The 16,924-nt window shown below is 36.9% G+C and overlaps 1 long non-coding RNA gene and 1 pseudogene across 3 annotated transcripts; one reads left to right on the top strand and one right to left on the bottom strand.

The window, feature by feature from the left end:
• Positions 1-3,430: 3,430 nt before the first annotated feature.
• LOC309719961 (coiled-coil domain-containing protein 106-like) lies at positions 3,431-7,510 on the bottom strand (annotated as a pseudogene). Its single transcript, XR_014280727.1, has 4 exons — positions 7,362-7,510; positions 6,821-6,979; positions 4,475-4,675; positions 3,431-4,184 (listed from the first exon to the last, which is right to left on the bottom strand). The product of XR_014280727.1 is annotated as a coiled-coil domain-containing protein 106-like (transcript).
• A 156-nt stretch (positions 7,511-7,666) lies between these two features.
• LOC309719969 lies at positions 7,667-9,551 on the top strand. 2 transcript variants are annotated; one of them, XR_014280368.1, is made up of 5 exons: positions 7,667-7,756; positions 7,923-8,099; positions 8,289-8,396; positions 8,515-8,722; positions 8,912-9,551. It is a non-coding gene; the product is annotated as an uncharacterized lncRNA (long non-coding RNA). The 2 variants fall into 2 exon arrangements; XR_014280369.1 differs by having other exon boundaries at positions 8,289-8,722.
• The last annotated feature ends 7,373 nt before the right edge of the window (positions 9,552-16,924 follow it).

Here is a 16,924-nt window from a genome sequence, read left to right as displayed (position 1 = left end):
TATATATTTCATCTAGAGTTGCTATATTAAACATTTCAGACTAAGTTACTATCCTGTAAGCACAATCAGCATTTGTAAACATATTTTTTATCATATAAAATTGTACTTCATAAATGCATTATAAATATCCACAACTATCAATCAGAGCTTTGTTGTAAAGTGTAAAGCATAAAACCATTTATTAATGAATAATAAATATTTATAAATGCCACATGGGAGCCTTGTTGTAAAGTGTAAAGCATAAAACCATTTATTAATCACTAATAAACATTTATAAATGCCACATGGGAGCCTTATTGTAAAGTGTAAAGCATAAAACCATTTATTAATGAATAATAAATATTTATAAATGCCACATGGGAGACTTATTGTAAAGTGTAAAGCATAAAACCATTTATTAATGAATAATAAATATTTATAAATGCCACATGGGAGACTTATTGTAAAGTGTAAAGCATAACACCATTTATTAATGAATAATAAATATTTATAAATGCCACATGGGAGCCTTATTGTAAAGTGTAAAGCATAACAACATTTATTAATCACTAATAAACATTTAATTGCCAAAAGTGAGTCTTAAATGTATAATGTCACCATTTATAACACTTAGACCTAAATTACAATCAGTGCTTGAAATAACATTTAACTACTGTCAAAAATGTATTGTAAGAGTAACACATGTAACATTAAATGTGTTTTTTAAAACACCAAACAGTCACCCACTCCAAAAAAAGTTCATGCCAGACTGGTTCAAACTGGAAATATTTTTTGTATGTCCTTAAATAAGCGTCCCAGTGGTCCATCAGGGTGTCGCGAACCAAGCCAAGATGACCACTCAAGAACCATCAGGTGTTCCTCCAGCAACTTCTCAGTGCGATTTCCTCTTAGTCTACGGTCATGTCCTTTGATGGTCATCCAAACCCTTTCGATATGCTGTGTATGACTGCCAGATTGAGGATCTACAAACCACCTGCTGTGATTTACAGTGTAATGTCTGTACCCTATGTTTGTCAAAACATTCTTGTAGGCTCTCCACTCATCACTGATAATGGCACTACCCAACTTAACATGCTGTCTGATCAGAGGAACAAGGTGGCGCCTTGATCGTTTTTCAACAAGTTTTAACACGAGCCTTCGCCTTTTGTCTTTAATTCCCATCATTCCAAATACCCATTTCTTCCTTTTCCATGCATTTCCAAAGCGTCCACGTGCATACTGAAAACAAAAAGAATAAAATTAAACAGAATTAAAATTAAAAAGAATAAAATTAAATATCTACAAAGAAACATTCAAAAAGATGGTTGCTTCTACTAATTTTTTTTACTTATGGTAAAGGTTTCCATGTTTAGAGGACACATTCAGATCTGCATTGATTCTAACAAACCTGCAGAGGTGTGGACTTGAGTCACATGACTTGGACTCGAGTCAGACTCGAGTCATTAATTTTATGACTTTAGACTTGACTTGAAAAAATGTTCTAAGACTTGTGACTTGACTTGGACTTTTACACCAATGACTTGGGACTTGAATTGGACTTGAACCGGTTTACTTGAAAAGACTTGATATTTTACCCCAAATATAAAATCTAACATGCATATTATATAGAGATTGAAAATGTGACGTCATTCACGGGTAGAACCGCAAAGGATTCTGGGAACTCGTGGCAAGCGGTACTAGCGCACGCAGGCTTTCAATTAAAATCAGTTATACAGCGATAAAAAGAAACACAAAAATGTCAAGAAGCCGTTGTATTATTAACTGCAATAGCCGGTCGCATGACAGCCACGGGAAGCCGACGGGTAAAGAGATCGGTTGTTATCGGATTACGTCGTTGAAGAGAAATTGTTCGAGCCATGTTTCCGAAGTAACAAAGACGCGACGGATGGCCTGGATTACAGCCATTCAAAGATCAAATATAACGTCCCAGAACACTCCAGCTCACAGGTTAGTCTGCTCCAAGCATTTACACGAAGGTCAGTGTTTTTTAGTAGTTAATACGTCATTTTCATAACATAACTGGTGATATAGGTTACAAGCAAGTCTGGCGCTGAACAGAAATTGTCGCGCTATGCTCCTTTATTTATTGTGCATAAATAGTGAATTGTCCTGACACAATATTGCGTTTCGCTTCTGTTATTATGGTACATTGACAAAAACATATACTTTTATTCACAGGATAAAACAGGTTTTTTGTATCACTAATTGCCCAGTACGATTACAGCATACAATATTATTGTCACTGCTACATTTCTGTGATGGGTACCAGAAATTATTTCCACTACTAATTAATTACCGTTGAGCTCAAAGGTCCTATTAATAAACGGTTAAGGAATGTGTATTTATGACGACAATTTGTGAGACTGGTAAACTTATGATACGTACGATGGTCTTTCGTTCTACACGGTGCATTTCAAGGTCCTGCACCCATCCGTCGGTAAACTGTACCTGGGCTTGTTGCAGTGACCGGAAGTTACTAAACTTCATGAGTGTATGCACTCACTCCAAGAACCGTATGATTATAAATATGCATATAAATATGCTACGATGAGATAGCTGACTTCATCTAACTAGCAAATGTTGTCCAGGCTACGTTGGTGATACAGTTTTTTTTAATGTGTATGATATTTTTGTCATGCGATTTTAAAGCTGGTCCTACAACCGCATCCAAGAATAACATGCAGCTTATCTCAGAACTGTTGGTGAAAATTATTCTTGGAGCTAGGTTTAATTGAGCTGCATTTTAAAGAGGTGCAATTTCACAATTTGTGTATATTTTCTAAGTTCACTATTTTGTCATGTGTTGAGAAAAACACAGATTTTAAAATTACATGGTCTAATATTTACATTTAGCATAACTGCAACATTATTTTTTCGTTGTTTTTTTTTTAAAGACTCGAAAGGACTTGAAATTCAAAGTTTCAGACTTGTGACTTGACTCGGACTTTTACACCAGTGACTTGAGACTCGACTCTGACTTGCCTGACATTACTTGAGACTTGACTTGAGACTTGAGGATAAAGACTTGAGACTTACTTGAGACTTGCAAAACAATGACTTGGTCCCACCTCTGCAAACCTGTCTGAGAGTTTACCAACCTTTTGCTGATGACGGAGACAGCTTTCATCTATAACCACAAATTCTCTGTCACCACCAAGGGTCTGTAAGCACAATCAGCATTTGTAAACATATTTTTTATCATATAAAATTGTACTTCATAAATGCATTATAAATATCCACAACTATCAATCGGAGCTTTGTTGTAAAGTGTAAAGCATAAAACCATTTATTAATGACAAATAAACATTTATAAATGCCAAATGGGAGCCTTATTGTAAAGTGTAAAGCATAAAACCATTTATTTATGACTACTAAACATTTATAAATGACAAAAGAGAGTTTTGTTGTAAAGTTTAAAACATGTCAACATTTATTTATGATCAACAAACATTTCTAAGTATTACTGGGCATTACTATAAAAAGTATAAAGCACCAACAGTTATTTAGCATTGCTAAACTTATATACAAGCCCTTTAAAGATAGCTAAAACTATATTAAGGAAACAAATCCCATCCCTAAATTCACCACTGGCATAAAACAAAGGAAAATTATAATAATTATAATATAATAAATTATTATACCTTAACTGAAACTGCACAGCTGTATTATTTACTCTACACACATTTATACAAATCAAAACATTAAAAAAAAAACAATAAAATAAACTAACAGGTAAATCTCTTAGTTGTGTGGAAACTCAACACATATGTGAACAGATCTTTGAAAAATGATTGGTTTTGCAGATCTTTTCTTCAGTTCAATATGCTCAAAAAACAAAACCACTTAGAACAAATTAGGGTTTCAGACAGATTTCCCTCTTCGAATTGGAAGCAAAGTACCAGCGGCCTTCATACTTTCTATTTTGTTTTTTACTTCATCACTGCCTTGAATTGCAGCCTCACATCGCTTAGCAAAAGCTAGTACCGTCTCTCCACTAGGCCTGTTGGACAGTAGCTCCTGGTAGACATTGGGGACCGCAATAGCAAGCTCCCCAACTGATGAAGTGGACACAACAGTGTTCCTGTCGAGCCCATGCTTCTGAAAAGCTTTGGTCATGGTCTTCGTCTTTGGAAATGTCTTGAGGAGGGATTTGTATCGCTGCACAATGTCATTTGGCGTTTGAACTAAAAATGAAAACAAAGCAAATAATTAGAAAAGCAAATGCTCAAAGCATACTAATCTATATATATATATATATATATATATATATATATATATATATATATATATATATATATATATATATATATATATATATATATGTATACATACAGACAGATAGATAGATATGTATATATGACGTAGTGAACACAGAGTAATTTTTAGAACAAATTAAAATCATAATACTATCTTTTATGTCACATTTATAGTATCCTCTTCTGTAAAATCTTCTCTTCCAAAATCTTTTGCTCACCACGCTGCCGGAGCTTCTTCTGCTCCTTCTTGGGTTTCTTGGCTCTTGAATGCTTTTTGTTGTATTTGTGCTTTCGCTTCTTTGGGGATGAAGATGAGGATGACCACACAGACGATACAGATGAAGATGCGAAAGATGAATCTGAGTTTTCAGAAGCCTTCGAGGAAAATGGATCATTGAATGGTTCGTCTTTAGGTTGCTCTGCAGGATGTAAACAACAAAATGGCTGGTTTTAGAAACAAGTCCCCTGTTTTTCAATTACACAATTGATGATTTAGTAAGCTTATGTGCTTAAAGAGAATGAGGATTTTGTTATAGAAAATCATCATGTGAATAAGGTGTACATATATACACATATATATACATATATATATACACACATATATATTAGGGGTGCAACGATACACAAAATTCACGGTTCGGTTCGGTTCGATACTTTGGTGTCACGGTTCGATATTTTTTCGATACAAAAAAAATGTTCATGCCTTTTTAATTTGTCATTTATTAAAATTATAAATATATATTTTAACTCAAAAGTACAGTTTTTAAATTTAACCCTAACCCTTGTGCGTGTTTTTTATTTTGACAGCGAATGCGCACCTGCGGACCACTTATGTGCAGCCCTGGTTATTTAGCTCGTCATATTGCAGCCACAGAAATTATTTTGTCCATGAAACCATAAAGCTGCACTTTCTTTTTGCCTTATAGTCTGATTTGTCATAACTTCTCCGTTTTGTGGTAAGCTTTTCTTTGGCTGTCACTTCTTCACCCTGACCTGTCTTATTTGGCTCAGCAGAACTAAAATATATATTCTGCTGCTTTTACACAGGCACTCACATAAGCTCAGCGATTCTCTGCGCGATCAACCTCTCACATGTTTAAGCTGCGGGAGATTTCACTTGTCATGTTTGCATAGTAAGCTAACGATTAATAAGACGATGTCAGAGGAATTGGTGCACAAATTATCATCACTCACAGGTCAGTGCTGTCGCTCTCTATACACAGTTCGCACGATTGCAAAGTGAAAGCAAAAAAACAAGCGCAAATTCAAACGCGATTTCAATATGTCACATATTGACAGTGGCTCACCGATGCCAATGACATAATTACCCAGCTACATTTCTGAAAGAATGCAAAAGCATTGACATATATTTTTCCTACAATAGCCCGACGGGCAGGGAAGAGATAGATTTTGGTAGCCCGACTGAAAAAATCGCTAGCTCCGGGACGTCGGGCTAGCGATATTGCAAGCCCTGTATCTGATTGAGGAATCACTCATCTTTGGAAAAGAGAGTTTATTACAGAGAAATGTCTCTTTCCAAAATAAAAGCTATACTATCCGCTTCTTCTGGGCTATATTCTCAGCAGCATAAGGAGAATCATGTGCTAACAGCTGTCTAAATGACTCGGCTAAAGTTAGTAGCATGCTTGTTGTTTTGGTCTTTGCACTAGGATGATGTCGGCGTAAATGTGCAGTCATATTCGTTGTGTTCCCACTAGTGCTTTCAGGTTAATCTCGTTGAAATGACCTTAACGCCACAACACGGCAAATCTCCGTTAACAAGCTACCGCCGATCGCCCCGTGCATGGGGCTAGACGGCCAACACGTTAACGAGCTAACTGCGCTAACACACTAGTTCCCACCCATGTAATTGAGCATTGCATGGCACATCCAACATACTGTTTTACTTTAGTCCATGACTCGCTTACCTTCAGGGTCATACGTCACATGAAAACCAAAATAATTCCAAACGCCAGATCTGAATGAGGGTGCGGGAGGTGCCCTGCGCTCTTCCTTCTGACTATGCTGTCTGTGTGGAGCGCTCAGTGGATCTGCGCTCGACAGTGCAGCCTAGGCGGAGTAGTCGAACGCAGATTCACTGAGCGCTCAACACAGACAGCATCGTCAGAAGGAAAGTTGATAAAATAAATTACAAATGTTGTATTGTTCGATACATATGCGTACCGAACCGAAAGCACTGTATCGAACGGTTCAATATCGATACGAATATCGTTGCACCCCTAATATATATATATACATACATACATATATATATAAAACCTATATTAATTCTGATTGTAAGGCTGTTACATTACTAGTTCAAGTTGGAGTTATGATCTTATGAACTATGAAATTGAATCAATCAAGTTAGACCTGGCTGAACTGAATTTGGAACCAGATCTCTTTAGGAATGAACTAGCACAACACTTAAAGTTAACTGACTAAAATCTTTTAATCAACACAATGACAATAAGGGAACTTCACTGGGATTGATAAATTATCTAATGTTTATTTGAAGACTGTAAAATAAAAACAATGTTCATGGAACAAGTCTAGTTTCATACTTGTAAGGGATGATAGCTGACTTCGGAGAAAATCTCTCTCTCCTTCCAGTTCTTCAATTCTCTTCTTTTGCCACTCCAGTTTCTCCTTAAGAAAAGTCAGTTTCTCTCGCTCCTTGTTAAGAAGGGCAGTTGCAGTAGGGGCAGGATTAGAAGAAGAATCTAAAGAACAAACAATTATTAAATTACAATACTAAAATAATTTATAATTTAAACTTGGGAAACTCAAATAAAATATTGATTAAAAACGGTTACAACTGGAATTTATAAAAAGCCACTTTGTAAAAATTATGTTATATACACCTGTGGTGGTTCAGGCATTTCTAAAACAAGGCAAATAATTCTTATGTGTACTGCCTTACCAGGGTGTTTAATATAAATTTAATGATGCACATAAACAAAACTAAAAATATACAACTAAGTGATATCAATCGTTTGGAATAACCAATAGTAATAGAGCTATTCACATGTTATGTGATGTTAGTTAGCCACTGTAGCTAGCAGCCAAATGGCTCGGTAGCTAGCTAGCTAGCATTATACTCACCTTCATGTCTAACTGCTGACGTCGTTGGCTTAGTGCAATCTAGATCATCCAGTCTCTGCTTTTTGTATCTCTTCGAACGTGTGCTAACTGTGTAAGTCGCAGACGCACACAAATTTTTATCTTCTGCTCCATCCATGGCGCAGCAACTTGAACGAGCGCCTTCAGTGTGTCTGTTCGTGCCCCTTTGGCTTGACCTTCCAGAGCGCTCCACTGCCTGTCGCGCTCTGAGAGGAGGGGCTTTCCTTAATAAAGTTAACTGTGATTGGATGGTTGTATAAGCTCCTCTGCGTTTAAATTAAATTTGTTTTCCCTCCCTTTGGCGGCAGAACATATTTCTTTAGCATGAATCCAGCGGGTTAGATCTACATAACAAAGTCGGAGATACATTATAACAGGTGAGACAATCCTCTTTTTTGCGTGGGACTATTTTTGATTATAGGGCTTGTTTTATATAGCATGTGAAGTTCTTTAACTCTGAACCGATTTGCACTAGACTCCCATAGAGTATTTTACGGTGTTTCGAGGTGATAATAAAATAAATTACTCATTTTTTCCCACCAGAATGTCTCTGGGAATGAGATTGCGCGCCAGAATAGAAGGAAAACAAACTAAATATAAGGCACTAAGGCTCATTAAATGGCTGCAGAAGAAACACCTGCTAAAAAAGAAGCTTAGATGTCCTGTTTGTCACCATAAGATGAAAATGATTTCCGTGGTGAAGAAAGACCAATATATGTGGTATGTATAATGCATGATAATGTAGTGCATGTAGTAAATATAACAAAATATTTCGGTTATCAATGCAAGAGGGAGCATTAACCTCTTTTCATTATTATTTTCTTCATACTTAATGTTGTGATTATCTTTTCAATTAATGCTCTTGTTTAAGGGTCCATTTCTTTACTTAACTCATTGATATGTTCTCAGGTGCTGCAAAAGAGCAAGTCATAGGAAAGTTTCCAGAACAATTAGAACTAGCTCCCTCTTTGAGAAATCAAAAACATCTCTTTTCAGTTGGATGAAGTTCATTTACAGGTATATGTAGATGTAGACATTAATAGCAATGCACCTTTCATAATTGAACACCAATACGAGACTTGTGAAATAAAATTAGGGCCTCAGTAAGTAATAATTGCCTCAATTTCTATCACAGATTTTCACAAGGGCTCAGGCTCAGACAAATAGATATGATCGATGATGAAGTGGCTGGCAGCTCCAGAACACTAAGTAGCATGGCAAGACACATTCGACATGTTTGTATACGTGCAATTAAAAGACACAGAATAAACAATGGACACCGTCTTGGTGGTGACAGAGAATTTGTGGTTATAGATGAAAGCTGTCTCCGTCATCAGCGAAAGGTTGGTAAACTCTCAGACAGGTTTGTTAGAATCAATGCAGATCTGAATGTGTCCTCTAAACATGGAAACCTTTACCATAAGTAAAAAAAATTAGTAGAAGCAACCATCTTTTTGAATGTTTCTTTGTAGATATTTAATTTTATTCTTTTTAATTTTAATTCTGTTTAATTTTATTCTTTTTGTTTTCAGTATGCACGTGGACGCTTTGGAAATGCATGGAAAAGGAAGAAATGGGTATTTGGAATGATGGGAATTAAAGACAAAAGGCGAAGGCTCGTGTTAAAACTTGTTGAAAAACGATCAAGGCGCCACCTTGTTCCTCTGATCAGACAGCATGTTAAGTTGGGTAGTGCCATTATCAGTGATGAGTGGAGAGCCTACAAGAATGTTTTGACAAACATAGGGTACAGACATTACACTGTAAATCACAGCAGGTGGTTTGTAGATCCTCAATCTGGCAGTCATACACAGCATATCGAAAGGGCTTGGATGACCATCAAAGGACATGTCCGTAGACTAAGAGGAAATCGCACTGAGAAGTTGCTGGAGGAACACCTGATGGTTCTTGAGTGGTCATCTTGGCTTGGTTCGCGACACCCTGATGGACCACTGGGACGCTTATTTAAGGACATACAAAAAATATTTCCAGTTTGAACCAGTCTGGCATGAACTTTTTTTGGAGTGGGTGACTGTTTGGTGTTTTAAAAAACACATTTAATGTTACATGTGTTACTCTTACAATACATTTTTGACAGTAGTTAAATGTTATTTCAAGCACTGATTGTAATTTAGGTCTAAGTGTTATAAATGGTGACATTATACATTTAAGACTCACTTTTGGCAATTAAATGTTTATTAGTGATTAATAAATGTTGTTATGCTTTACACTTTACAATAAGGCTCCCATGTGGCATTTATAAATGTTTATTAGTGATTAATAAATGGTTTTATGCTTTACACTTTACAATAAGGCTCCCATGTGGCATTTATAAATGTTTATTAGTGATTAATAAATGGTTTTATGCTTTACACTTTACAACAAGGCTCCCATGTGGCATTTATAAATGTTTATTTGTCATTAATAAATGGTTTTATGCTTTACACTTTACAATAAGTCTCCCATGTGGCATTTATAAATATTTATTATTCATTAATAAATGGTGTTATGCTTTACACTTTACAATAAGTCTCCCATGTGGCATTTATAAATATTTATTATTCATTAATAAATGGTTTTATGCTTTACACTTTACAACAAAGCTCCGATTGATAGTTGTGGATATTTATAATGCATTTCTGAAGTACAATTTTATATGATAAAAAATATGTTTACAAATGCTGATTGTGCTTACAGGATAGTAACTTAGTCTGAAATGTTTAATATAGCAACTCTAGATGAAATATATAGGTGAACACATTTGGCTCACTATTTGGCAAGAAACCGGTCAGTTTTTTTTCTTTTTCTCACCCTTAACTAATGCATAATAAACCATTAATAATGGTTTATAAAGCATTTACAGATTAATTAATAATATAGCTATAAACTATTTATTAGCCTCTATAAGGGGAGACTTATTGTAAAGTGGTACCGCTGGCATCATCAGCAATGTGCATGTAAGAAGAGTATACAAATGGCTTTTATGAAAGATGCCCGTGATTCAAAGACCATCTGTGTTTCCAGAGTTCCTGCTCGCTTCCCTCAAACTTCAGATTCAACAATAAATTTGATCTGTTCATGCTTCAAATTTAGTATGGAAAAATATCAAAACAAAATGAATAACTAAATAAATAAAAGTGCAAAAACATTTTTTTTTATAATTGGTTAATGAGATTTAAGAGCGGTATCAATCTTCCCGTATAAGTCATCTGTCAACCTATGTCCTAAACTTCCAAAGTATTTTTCCACAGTAGACAGAGGAAACTAGATAATTGAACATTAGTTCAAGTAGACATGTGATGTGATCTTTTTTCATAAGCACTCATTGTGTCAATCTCCTTGATTGCTGCCTGTTTAATGGAGTAAAACAGAAGATGGATGTTATCACTGGGTGAATCCCAAGGCATCTTTAATTGTCAGTCTGGCACAAAATGAGTCCCCGTCCTAATTTATTTGGCTTAATTTATCAACACACTGCCTTTCCATTCACATGGGAGCTGTTGCAGCCACTGAATCAGTTTTAGCCTCCTCACTACTTCTAATGCAAGACCTCTCTACATGCGCCGCTTCCTACATTCAGTGCTGATCACCAAGTAAACCATTATATTATCCATCGACTTCAAAAACGCAGATCTGAGGCACGATGACAAGGTGCAATCAAAGAGGAAGACCGACAAGGATCAGATAGCCACCCCCAATCAGTCTCATACTCAAAATTGACTTCATCTTTTTTACCTCGTCCTTATATCTCATTTTCTTCCTCATCAGAGTCTCCATCTCGTCTCATTGCTTCCGATTAGCACGGCGGCCAGAGCAGATGAAATTTTGTGTAATGGTGAACTGTAATGGTAACTTTGAGGGATTGCTGAATCTCTGACTTTTCAAGAGGTCGCAGTGAACATTTTCTAATCACAGTGTTTATCTTTCCAGCCCGCCCCATAAAAACAGTCTAGGTGAGATTAACAAAGTAAATGATATGTTCTGAATGACTAAATGTTTGGTCTGACATTGCTGCCTTTTTAAAGTCAGCAAAGCGTTCAGTGGCTCAACACACCACAAGATCGTAAAACAGGAATAACCATTTACACTTTGCACGTAACCAGAGGTGATAATGAACACTCTGAGCAAGCTAATAATACCGGTCCTGTCCATCTGCTTTGGAATAATGCTAAAAGGAGACAAGTGTATGAAAGGAACCGAATCTAAAGTGGCTTTTATTTGTCTTTATTTTGAGTAAGCATGACCATTTGCATTAGGGTGTTAAAACCTTAAAATACAAGTAAATAAGGTTAAATGAATTTTAAATCCATTACAAGATGGTTAAAAACATCTAAAATTTCCAGTTATGTTTGATAGTAAAGGTTACAATTAATTTTTTTTCTGATGTTGGCAAAATTTTGGACGTCAAATTGTGAAACCAGATGTTCAAACAGATTTATTAAAAGAAATTGGTGAACTTTCCATCCATATATATGGAAACTATTTATATTTATTTCTAAATATAAAAGATATCTATTATTACCTGAGGTTTTTAATAAACATTTACAAAGAGGTGTTTTCCCTGAAGATATTAAATAAACAAAGGTCATTCCCACATTAAAAAAGAGACAAACGACACCTATCCTCTGGGAGGAAGGATGTCGGCTGTATTACATGGTAACTTCAATTAAAGTATCGAGCATTTCATATAGTTTATGGATAGCTTATACTTCTTATCCTAGGTCATTGTTTGACAAGGGTTCCCAGCTTAGGAACTAAATGCATGATTCTGTAACAGACAGAATAATTAAAAGTGAGCCTTTTACTACAACTGGTACAGAATCTTCAGAATGTAAAAGTCCAGAGGCGAAGGAAAACAGAATTTAAAATATACAGGCACACAATAGATGCCCTGAGAAAAGATAAAGTGATATAGGGGCTATAAACACACATACTGTCAGGGCTCTGTGTGCAGGCGGATGGAGAGGAGGATCCAAATGCGAGACTCTGAGACTGAATTGAAACTGAGAACCTTAGCTTTATTGCTGGTGATAAACGAAAACGTGAACTGAACAATGACACTGAGAATTGAACACACAGGCATAATTCTGAGGGTACGACGCGACACTGAGCACAGGAAAACACAGGGCTAATATACACAGGGTGGTAATCAGGGAATGGGCAACAGGAGGGAGACACAGCTGGGAGAGATCAGGGTTAACGAGACGGGGGGGGAACCAAGCTGCACACACTAACATAAGACAAAGACTTTCACAATAAAACAGGAAACATGAATTACTAAACAAGCACGCAGACTTGACACTGAGAGACAGACAGACAGAATGACACATGGAACCTGAACTAAAATAAACGTGAGATATAACCGAGAACAAATCCTTAAGCACGGATAAACAGAAACAAGAAACTAATAATAATCATCATCATCACTACGAGAATAAGAAAACAATCCATGAAGCAGAATTAAACCGAAATATAATAAACTCAAAATACTGGGTCCAACAGACCCAGAACCGTGACACATACAGAGGGCTAAGCAAGGAATGAGACATAGCTGGGGAGGCACAGATGAAACTAATTAGGATAACAACACAGGGGGAGTAACACTAAACGCAAAGCACGGGAGACAACTAACAAGCAAACTAAAATAGGAAACAAGTAAACAGAGAAACTCAGACACAACTGAAACCTTAATACGAGGAAACGACAGAGGGAGACACAAAAGGAAAACTTATATACTGAACTCTAACTCTGAAACTGAAACTAAACTCTTATATTAACAGTACATGCAACTAGGAATACTAAAGGTGCTAATATCAACATATTAATAATCAAACTGGAAGTCACACTGACTTTCTGCCAGCTCAGACTAAAAAGTCACTTGGATGAGTGACTTTAAAACGGTAACATCCAGATCAACAGCTCCTCAGTCACTACTCAATACACAGATTGTAGGCTTTGTTTACTGCTAATGCTACCTGTGCTTATTGTATTATACATGATGGCTGAAGAAACACAAAGAAGAAACACAATGATACACTGATCCACACCCCCCCTCACCATGCTTGCCAGTTGGTTTGAGGCTCTTCTGAAAAACTGTTGTTAGTCTGTGCCAAACATGTCACTGTGGCCAAACAACTCTAACCTTTATTCATCTGTCCAGAGCACATTGTTCCAGATGGCCAGTTCTTTGCCTGTATGTTTGCTGAAAAACTGCAATGTACTGCTCTAATGTTCTTTTTGCTTAGCAAAGGCTTTTCCCTGCCAAGAATCTCAGGCAGGTCAAATCTGTTCGTACAAAGGAAACGACTTCTGCTACATCTACGTTGTGATCGAAATGACTCTTTATCATCTTAGTAATTTAAGTAAAGTGACCCATTAACATCACTATTTAATGGTGAAGCAGGTCCAATACTTTTTTCGATCCATTATATTCATTTCCTGATAACATCAGTACATTTAGATTAAACTGGGGTTATAAAAAGTGACTGAAAGGAATAAAAAATAAGCAATAAGAGTAACTATAGCACATGGTTATGAAAAAAGTAGCAGAAAGTAATTATAAAAAGTTTTGAATCAAAGCAGCCAAAAATATCCCGACTAGATACAAATCTCATTCAGGTTTTTAAGAAAGCCACAATCTTTTGACCACAGCGCTCTGAGTGCTTTGTTGTCAGCAAAATATGCAGTAATATCCAATTTTTTCATTTGATTCGGTGTTGAAATAGATGCAGTGAAGTGCTAAAGTAATGTGTTACACTAATTAATCATGCTTTTCCAAAATCAGCATGAGAGAAAGTATAAATTATCCCATTTTTGACAGTGTTAATGTTCAAAGTTAAGGCCCAGCACAGTTACCATAGCAATATAACTAAAGGCATACAGTATAAGTATAGTAAATATTTTATGATGGATGCTTGATTTTGTTTTCAGTTTCTTGACAGAGTGGCTCAAACTCTGTTTTAAAACATAATGTCAGGTTATTTGATCTTGTTGAAAATACACAAGAAGATGCTGAGTTCAGTCTAATAAAAAAAATTAAATTAATGCTTATTCTCCGCATACTTGAGAGCTAATATTCAAGAAAAAGCATGAATAAACAAAGTCTGCTTACAATTAAAACCTAAGAGGAGGCAAGATTAGAATTCTCCATTTTTACAGCACTAATTCCATCAGCACGAGGCTTCTTCTTCTTCTTCTTCTTAAGAAAAGAAATGTGTTTTTTAAGTATATTTTAAAGTTAAAATTATATTTATTGCTTCCAGTCTTTTGGTATTTTAAAACTTTTCTTGCAGATGTCCTAAATTAAAAGCTTGCTGATAAGTTTTTAGACTTTTAATTCGAAAATGGTACAGGTAGAGGAAACATGTGATTTCATGAATGTGAGTAAGGGAAGCATACAGCTTCTCAACACTCAATGTAAAGATTCAGTAGCAGTATAGAATTTTTTCCTTTTCCTGTTCGTCTTTAACTTCTGAGTGAAAACAGTGAGAATATGGTCAAAAATTTTCCACTGGCGCTGGTTTCGGTTTTCTTGACTCCTATCCATCATTATAAGTGTCAACTATGCTTTGAACATTATATGGGCCCTTGACTGTGGGTCTGCAGGCTACGTGCGACAGCTAGAGGTAATTCACTTTGCTTCGTTTTGCTTGCTGTTAACAGCTCATGGGATGATAACGGAAGCGCAAAGAGCTTTAATCATATTCTCTGCCTTCAAGAGAGATATTGCTTTTTCTCACAGTTTATTGAGTGAATATGGGAGGGGAGTGTGTGTGTGCGTGTGCGTGTGTGTGTGTGTGTGACAGAGTAAAAAGGCCTGGCAGGGTGGAGGGATGTGTGTGTCTGTGGTTGGTAGGTGTCATGGGTGGCTGGGGGACATGTATCATCGATCTGCTACTCTGGGCTTCCTGTACACTGGATGGCATTAAAATGATCCATGGCCTCTTTCTCAGGCTAATACCAGTGATATTGAGATATCAAACCTCTGTTTTCTGTCCCTGGCAATGGGGGGCACACACCCACGCCAGCACAACACGCACACATACACACGACAAGAGTAGAGAGTTCTTCCTCGGGAGCTAAGGTGATAACCTAATAGGGACATTTGTTTTTGTCTCCTGCTCGCTCCCTGCCTCTTTGCCTCCTCTCTTCCTTTCAAGCTCCGAAAACAAAAGCTTTCGTCAAGGGGGCCCCGCCGCTGCCGCTGCCTATGTGGCGAATAAATAACAGCGGCACAACGGCAAAACAAGTGAAACACACACCATCTGGCCCCTCCACCGGTGTCAGCCTCAGTCACAGAGATAGACTGGAGCGGTGGGGGGGGGATTGGTGATCAGAATGGCATCTCCTCCTCACCTCAAGAGGGATGTGACATGGATTCCAGAAGGGAATGTTCTGTTTTAGGCTTCTTTAAAATAACGCGAAAGCCCAGTTTCTTTTGTTAGCATGCAACAAAACATGCTTCATAAAGCAGAATTTAATGTGTAGTAGAGGGTTTATCTAAAGGTGCAGTGTGCATTATCTACCATATGTATAATCACTTCTGGCTACAAATCAAATGACTCATTATAAATCTGTCCACAAGCAGGATGTGGGCTGGATGCAAGCTGCCCACGTACAGTAGAATTTTGTACATCAAGCTGTTTGGAAGAATTAACTGTGTAGATTTTCTACATTTGGGGCAAAAAATAGCAACTGCTAGTGTGTGTGTGCGTGTGTGTGTGTGCATTTTGTTTTTTTAACGTTACATCTGTTTCTGCTCCGTCAAGTCAAGACATCTAGAAAAGGCAGCGGCTCGTTGGGCCCCCTGTGATTGTCCTTTAATTCATTTATCTCATATCAGCCAGATACTTTTTCATCACTTCCATGAATCCCGATCGATTGTTCGAGCATGTTCCATTACCAAGAATTACTCATCCATTGATGGGCGAGAAGGGATATTAATCAATGTAACCTTTGAAACTAACAACCTTGTTATTCTTTCAAAGCCAAACAAAATGAGAATTTGGCTGTGGTCGGTGCTCATTATTAAGACTGGAGGAGAGCAGGCATTATACATCGCTACTGATCATGTGTGAAGACAAGCATACACAGTCAATACCCTCAGCCGATGAAATATGGCCTTTTTTTATGACTGCATCCTGCAGAGAAAGGCAGTCTTTCTTTGCAGTATGTGCTGTGTGAGAGCTGCAGAGTCAGTGAGCCCCTTTATCAGATGTACACAGTTCTGGGAACATTTGATCAGAGCTTCAGAGGTACGCTTTCTTTCAGTTTGAGGTGCTGCTGCTTTTCCATGCATTCCAATTCCCAACTTTATTCTTTTTTGCCCCCCTCAACCTGAAAGTTGTATCTCATGTTTCTAAATGGACTGTATTCACTACACACTATAGGGTTTCTATTCAATGCAAGCTCTCACTTCCACTTCACTCACTTTCACACAGCGATGCAAGTGACCAGGTGCTGGCCTCCAGTGTTGGGTGTACCGTGTTCCAAAGTAACATGTTACTTTAGTCACATTATGTGTTAGAGTTCAATACGACTTTTGA

The sequence above is a fragment of the Aulonocara stuartgranti genome, assembly GCF_965226115.1.
Source record: "Aulonocara stuartgranti genome assembly, chromosome: 13".
In the NCBI taxonomy this organism is placed as follows: domain Eukaryota; kingdom Metazoa; phylum Chordata; class Actinopteri; order Cichliformes; family Cichlidae; genus Aulonocara; species Aulonocara stuartgranti.
This window is presented reverse-complemented; position numbering and strand designations above follow the sequence as displayed.